A 7,959-nucleotide genomic window follows, 5' to 3' on the forward strand; every position below is an offset into this window, starting at 1 on the left:
AGTCTGGAGCAAAGGAGGCCGTGGGGAATGTTGTCACTGCCCACAGTGACAGCAGGCTGGTGTAAGGTGGGCATCAGGCTCTTCTCACAGACAGCCAGGGACAGGACAAGAGGACACAGTCTTAAACTGCACCAGAGAGGTTAAGTTGGACATCAGGAGGAAGTTCTTCACAGAAACGATTCTTAGACATTGGAAGGCACTGCCCAGGGAGGTGGAGCCACCATCTCTGAATGGTTCAAGGACCAGCTGGACGTGACACTCAGTGCTCTGGTCTGGTTGACAAGGTGGCTTGGTCCAACGTTTGGTCCAAAGTTTGGCACAGTGATCTCAGAGATCTCTTACCACCTAATTGATTCTGTGATTCTTTGAAATCAACACCTGGTAAAGACAGGGAATCCTTTCAGGTTAAGTATGATAAACTATAACCTTTTGTAAAAGGATTTTACAGGAGCTCATGGTTTATGGTAGACACAAATCCCTAGAACTGTTAGCTCTTGTCTGGTCTTTTTATCCACAAAGCACACAGTGTTCTAGAGATTTAGAGCTATAATGAATCCCTGAAATCATATTAAGGTAGAACCAAATAATAATTTAATTGCCAGTAGCAAGAATCCTGTTAAATTATTTGCCTTTGAAAATTTGTAAAGAAGTTAATGGTGTAAGTTCTTCAGCAGCAATTGTTTGGGTTGTCTCTGGATATAACACACAGGTAATTTAACCATGATTTTCTTGAATGGTTCCTAAATTGCACTGTGTTTTCTTAATAATTGTGCATGTTTTCCTTAATTTTCTAGCTTGTGTGGGCAAGGACAAAATACATGAGATAAAAAATCATGAAGAAGTCAGGAGGTTCTGGATTGTTCACACATAATCTGTGACCACAGCCTCATGTCAGTCATGCAGCACAGTCTCAAACTCAGCAAAAAGATATTCAGCCTAGAAAAGTAGAGTTTTTATAATCAAATATGTTACTGTTATGTATTTAGTGGCTGTTTCTATGATGCCTGCCTGTGATTTGCTCTTGCATGGTTAAATGCAAGACACTCAAAGTACATGGCAAAAGAACTCAGGTGACTGCAGCCTGAACCATGTACACCAGTGCTCTGGCCAGAATCTTTTTCATGTTTTCATGTTTTCATGTGACATTCTCATCTGTTATGAGATGAAAGTAAAGTCTTATCTTGAATGAGTCTAATAAAACATTTTTCTTCTGGAATAGAAAAGACTGTAATTCCAATCTTTTAGGAAAGCCTTACAAATTAACTTGGTAAGAACAAATAAAATATCTTTTCATGTATGCAACTGGAAGAGAATTTTGTGTTCTAGCAGCTTTTCATGATTTATCCTAATGTTGGCAAATTTATTGAGATGAGAAAGAGAGACGTGAGGAATCTGCCTGCCTATATGTTTCTTCTTCTTGTCTAACAGCAGCTGCATCACTGGAAAATGTGTTCTAATGAGAATATTTGTTTTTTTCTATAGGACTAAACTGCTTTATAGAGTTCTGGATTGAGCCAAATGACTTTTAAAGCCCAGAAATTAAATTTTGAAATGTGTCATCTTAGCTTCTAGCTTTGTTTTCAGCTGCTGCAGGTTTTCTCTTTTGGTGTCCAACTGTCATGCTGTGTGTACACTTAATAAATAAGTTGTACATAAGGTGGTGGAAAAAAGATGACATATTGCCATGCTTTCTTTGACTTAATCACAGCCTATGCAGTACCTCTAAGGATCTGTAGGGAATAAATTTAAGCTATCCTGATAGGTATATTTTTAATAAGCTTTTACCCTAGACAGTTGTCAGAATGTGATCTGTATCTGGTATTGATTAATAGCTGAATTAGGAGCACTGAACTAACCTGTTCTTGACAATCAGCTCCTGGGTTTCTATCAAGCTGCTAAGGAGGAATACCATGTGAAATAATATTTAAGCAGCTTAGTATTTATATAAAAAAATTGAAATGGTGAAATAGAAAGCCAGTAACTGACAATTTAAAGAATTCTTCAAGTGCCAGAATTGCTGCAGAAGATCTTTAACTCCTGTGCTAAATAATTAATTAATCCTGTGATTAATAATTTTCTTAAGCATTTCATAGCCAGCTTGCTCTGTGAAATTGTATCCAGAAGTTACCACAATAACAGTATTACTTAACATCAGAAAGTATCTAGACTCAAGTGTAATCAGACTGACAGTGTATCTGGCCCAGTGTTCTCTCTAATAATCGTGGCCAGCAGCACATGTCTGGGGCAGAACATGAGCACAGGGCAAACAGGCAGCAATATTTTGCCAGAGTACCCTACCAGCCTCTGGGGATTTCCAGCTCAGGGTCTTGAACTTTCAAATACAGACCTGATCAAATTTAATTTTTCATTCTTCCGTGTCTGTGAATAGGAAACAGTGAAGTGACTCCTGCAGGCAGATTTGCTTATTGGAGATATCTTTTATCAAAGTGGCAGTTGCCTAAAGAAGGGAAGCATTAGAGGCTGTTTAATGGCTGTTTATTGCAACACTGACTAAAAGCTTGGGGGAAGATATCTCCAGTTTGCCTGGGAGCTGGCATTGCTGTCTGCACATTATTCACAAGGTTTTGGGTGAAAACATTTGATAAAAACATGGAGTGAAGCCCTTTGCCTGTTAACCTCAGTTTTGAGGGCTGCTTTTCGTCTTTCCTGACACGCTGTGCTGTGATGTGTCATTCCTCAACAGGAATGTTCAGCTCCATGGTGTCATGGCTGTAAAATGTGATTGTATGTGTCATGGAAGGATTTGCCACAGTGTCAGCTCTGACTTTTGGGGGAGAGGCAGGGGGAGAACTCTTTGGGATACTGCAGTCTTTCATCCTGCAGATATTTTCCAGTTATTCTTTTGCTGCTTGTAGAAAATACTGATATGGATAGTTTAATCTGTAAGCAATTTGCACAACTTATACCTGTTGCTTGTAGGCTTGTTTTAAGGTTTTCATTGTCTGTTCTTACAAAGTAAGCAATGACATCAGAGTGTCTTATTGAGAAAAATTGCGACTTGCCTCCATCACCCAGCAGAGAAGTCCCTGGTGCATTTTGCTATTGATATTTACAACCTGATATGAAACTGGCCTGTGAACTTGGAGATAGATATGGTAAATATCCCATAGTGTCACTCAAAAAATAAAAAATCCAACAGAGGCCAGGAGGAGAGAGAGAGCAAGGGGACACTGAGCAGATTCTTTAGGACCTGTGCTGCTCAATTCTCCAGGTAGCCCAGCTCATAAGTACACCAGACTAAAAGAAAGAGTTTTTGAAAGCTGGACTGTATTTTGGTTCATAATGAAACACAAGTTTGTTCAAGCAGGGAGCATAGCTGGCTAGTAAATTGCAAGTTGTGTGCCTTCCTGCAGCAAAATAGAAAATTTTTCATCCAAAAGGCTGAAATCCATAAAAACACAAAGCCACAAAACATGAGTATCTGTGGGACTCATGGGAGAAGTGAGGTGGTTTTGGAGCTGTTCTTTGACGTCTTTGAAAAATGTTTTTTCATTAGCTGTGCTTGGCTCATGTGCAGAATTTTGTCATTGTGTAGGTGTGGTCACTTCTTACATTTTAAATGTCTATTACTCTACCTTGGCAATTTGTATTTTTTTAATGGTGAAGCCATCACACTTCAGTTTATTTTCAGTTTACCCTTCTCCTTTAGTTCCAACAGGGAAGAAGTCTATAGGGATTCCAATAACAAGCAGTCCCCTATAGATCCAGATGAAGTCCAGTGCCACATCTCATGTGGCACAAGTTTCTCTGGAGTGCACCATTGTCACATGCCAGACATTGCAGTGATGGCATGCACAGAAAGAGAACAAACTGCAGATAATTTGGCTGCCTGCCTCTGGTGAGATGAATAAAGTTTCTCTTGTCCTATGGGCCTGCATCTCAGCTCTGAAAACACTGTCCGAGTTTGTCCAGCAATGTAAAGAAGTGCCCTTCCAGTACAGACCAATTTGGGACTCTGGTGTTGGGAGTAAGTGCTCCCCTGCTCAAGGGAGAGAGGTGTCTCAGTTTAGAGACAAATTTTAGGAGAAAATGCCCTGGAATGAACATTTCCTCTAAAGACTAGGGCTCCAATAATCCCTTTCTGCCAATGAGAGGAATGAATAGTGGACGTGTGGGAAGGTAGGTTGAAAGGATAGTGCAGAATAGTGCAGAAGGGAATCTCTCCCAATGAATCACAGCTGTACTGATCTCTGAGGAGTGGAAACATCTGTGCCTACCCAATGAGTTGGGGTGTTATAAAAAGTGGGGTAGCTGGCTACAGTTGCAGCTTTAGAATGTGCTGTAGTTTGGGATGGAGTGTGCTGGCTGTGCTGTGAGAAGGAAGGGACGTGTGGTGGTGCAAGGCACAGGTAAGGTAGGAAGATGCTGTGTGAGGGACAGACAGGGGCAGGTGGCTGGGTAACGGACAGCTTGGGTTTAGCCAGTCATGCAGAGAGGAGAGAGAGTCAGAGCTGTGTGGAGCTGCCTGTAAGAAAAGAAGTCAGTGCTGTGTGAAGCTGCCCGTGAAGGAAAGAGTCAAGCTTTTTAGAAAGAAGTACATGGAAAGAAGGCATTAAAAGTTTTCTAATAAAGGACTACTGGTGATTCCAGTCCATCTTGATATAATTGCAATATGGATGAAAGTAAAAAAAAATACAACTGCTTAATAACAAAGCAAGAAACCCACAGAGCCCAGGAGAAGAAATGGAACCTTACACCCCAGCCCTATGCTGCTCATGGCTGGGATGTTGGCTGCCCTGCTTGTCTCAAGGCATGGGAGGAACAGTGTGTGCATCAGCTGTTTGGGCAGAACACATGGGAACTTCTCTGCTCTTTGTCTCTTCCCTGCAGCAGGAAATCTGACTGTAGGTTTTAGGGTGCTTCCTCATGCTGGTTCAACTTCTCTGAGATTGGTTCAGGGCAGCCCTCCACGGGCTCCCTGGATGGGCTGAAAAGAAAAATAAGCCAAACTGAAACAGTTCAAGGGGAAAAAAAACAAACTCAGAAACTGAAAAAAGAAAGCTAAGATGATTCCCTGTACTGCCTGGTGAGGGGAGGGGAAGGAAAAAAACCCCAACTTCTTGCTTCAAGCTAGCAAAAAACCTACTCCAACAAAAGGAACAATGTAGTGTCCCAGTCTGTGCTGCCAGACAGAGAAGGTTTGAAGACAGCCTGCCCAGCTCTCAGGCTCCAGCCCCTGCCCTGGCTCATCTCAGAGCTGCAGCAGCCTTTCTGGGCATAAAGCAGATGCTTAGGGAATAGAGTACCATCATAAAATCACCCTAGACAAGAGGGCACACCATGAGGTAAGCTGTGGTTTCACCTGCATGATCACAGAGAGGACAGGAGGAGGTGACACAGGGAGCACAGGGGTGGAAGTTGAGAGGAGGAACAACCACCACAGGAAATTCTTCAAGGATGCCATCAAGACCTGCAGGGGCAGAATCCATCTATCTCTGGGCTGACAGGGGTATCCCCACAGTACTGCAAACTGAAGTGAGCCTGATGAGGAAGGAGTGGTTAAAACCCCTCTTCGCGGCTCTCCAGAGGCCAGTGTGTATCCTTGGCACAGATTACCTCAGGAGAGGGCACAAAAGGGCACCACTGGGGTTTGGGGAGAGACAGAGGAAATTAAACAGCTGGATCCTTTGACTGCTATGGGACTGATGAAGCTTGAAGGACAACATGTACTGATGGCCACCCCAACAGTCCCCTGTCAGCAGTATGGCACTGACAGGGATTTTGGGACACCATGCATGGGATGATCCATGAACTGGAGAGCTGGGAGTGCTCAGCAAGACTTGCATAAATCCAGTGGAGATTGATAGTGGACTGTCGTGGCCTGAATGAAGTCATAAACCAAAGTAAGTTAAGGAAACTGCCCAGGAAATTCAGTTTCTAGGAATGAACTAGCAACATGGATATTGTCAGATTCCAATGGATGTGATTAATAAAACTTCAGTTGTGTCCCCACAAACCATCAGGAAGGAAACAAAGCCTCTGTGGTGTGGGGGGCAATGGTGGAATTATAATTAAGGGGAGATAAATAATAAATAAATAAATAAATGGCAAATTGGTGACATCATGCTCCTGCCAGCCCCACCAAGGCAAGCACTGTGTGCTGACAGTGATGGAAACAACCACTGGATGTCTGGAGATTAATCCAGTCCTGGGCCCTGATAAAGAAGTCCTGTGGTGACATGGCACCCCAGAGAGAGCCGAGTCAGACAGCAGGACTCATTTCTGAACAGACCCATGGTCACTTTGGCCAGAGAGCGCAGGACTGAGTGGGTGTTTCATACTCCCTGTCACAGACCCACCTCTGGGAGAGTCAAATGCTGCAGTGGTGTTCAAAACCACTCTGAAAGCAATAGGTGCTGCGACCTTTGGACATTGGGATCTACATTTAGTGAAGGGCACCTGGTTAGTTTTCACTAGAGCTCTGCCAATGGAGCTGGCCCTGGTCAGGCCACTGGCAGGGAATGAGGTCCCTGTGGTGCATACTGGAAATGTGTTGGGCGAGGCAGTGTGGATTCATCCTGCCCCAGGCAAAGGCAAACCCATGTGTGGGATTGCTTTTGCTCAAGGACCTGGGTACACTTGGTGGGTGAGACAGAGGGATGGGAGAACAAGATATCCACCTTAGGGGATTTGATTTTTGGGTGAGAAGAGTTTGTAATGTTGAATTGTATAATACTGGTTGCTGAAGGACACTGCCACTGTGTGCCATTGCTACCATGGACACTGAGTATGGATTGCTCAGGCACCACTTGTGAGCTGCTGCAGCAACCAGCAGACAGCACAGCAGCTCTCTGACCTGGGTGACATCTAGAGCAGATAGATCACACAGCCATGGACCCAGATGTTGTTTACAACCCTTCATGTCATTGCTGGGGCCAGGAGGAAAGGACCCTCTTGCTTTGGAAAAGAAGGGTGTTTCTCTCCTGTTGAAAACCACTTTAGGCTGAACAGTCTGGTGTTTTGTTTTTTTGGTTTTTTTCCAAGTTGTTTCTTTGTCTTATACCTTTTGCTATTAATATTATTGCTGTTACTGTATGTTTTCTTATCTCATTGCTGTTTCCAGTAAATTTGTCTTACCTCAACCTATGATCTTCGCATTTTGTGCTTCCAGCTGGAGGGGAAGGGGGCAAGTGAGGGGCAGTGATGCAGTGGTTTTAGTGAGAGCACTGAATTGGAGAATACTATCTCTAAAGACAGTCCATGGACAGTGAATATGGATTACTCAGATAGTCCTTGTGAGCTCCTGGTACAACTTGCAAACACCAGACAGCACACATTGTCCCCCCCGCCTCCCTCTCCCTTTCTCTTTACATATATATACGTATCATATGTACAGTAATTTCACAACTATAAGGCGCACCTCCGGGAGTCGGCAAATTTCGCAACTTTGCCCATATATAAGGCGCACCGGACTATAAGGCGCACTTCCGGGTTTCGACCAAAATTTTAGTCAAAAGAGTGCGCCTTACAGTCGTGAAATTACTGTATATCCATGCATGGAAGTCCATAACTGCGCACGCGCACACACACGTATATAGTTGGAAGGTGTAGCAGCTGGGCATGATGTAGATGCTGTAGAAAAAGTCCTGGTTCCTGCCAGAATGGCCTAACTTTTGCAGTCGTCTGAGGGGCATGGCCAGGACACTGGGGTTCCCCAACACCATCCCACAGCGCCTGTGTTGTGTCTCTGGTTTTCTGGAGTGTGCACTTGGCACAAGGTTCTGTAACAGATTGTGTGTGAATAGTTCATCTGTTTTGTGCTCTTACTGGTATTCTTGTTAATGTGAATTTTCTTATTTCATTGTTTCTTCTAGGAAATAGTTCTTACCTCAACTCATGACCTTTACATTTCTGTGCCTGCAATTCTCCTCTCTGTCCCACTGCAGGGGGAGAGAGAAGTGAGGGGGTGGCATGTGTTCTGGGGTGTTTCATTGGGAA

Source organism: Catharus ustulatus, chromosome 11, assembly GCF_009819885.2.
Source record: "Catharus ustulatus isolate bCatUst1 chromosome 11, bCatUst1.pri.v2, whole genome shotgun sequence".
NCBI lineage: Eukaryota > Metazoa > Chordata > Aves > Passeriformes > Turdidae > Catharus > Catharus ustulatus.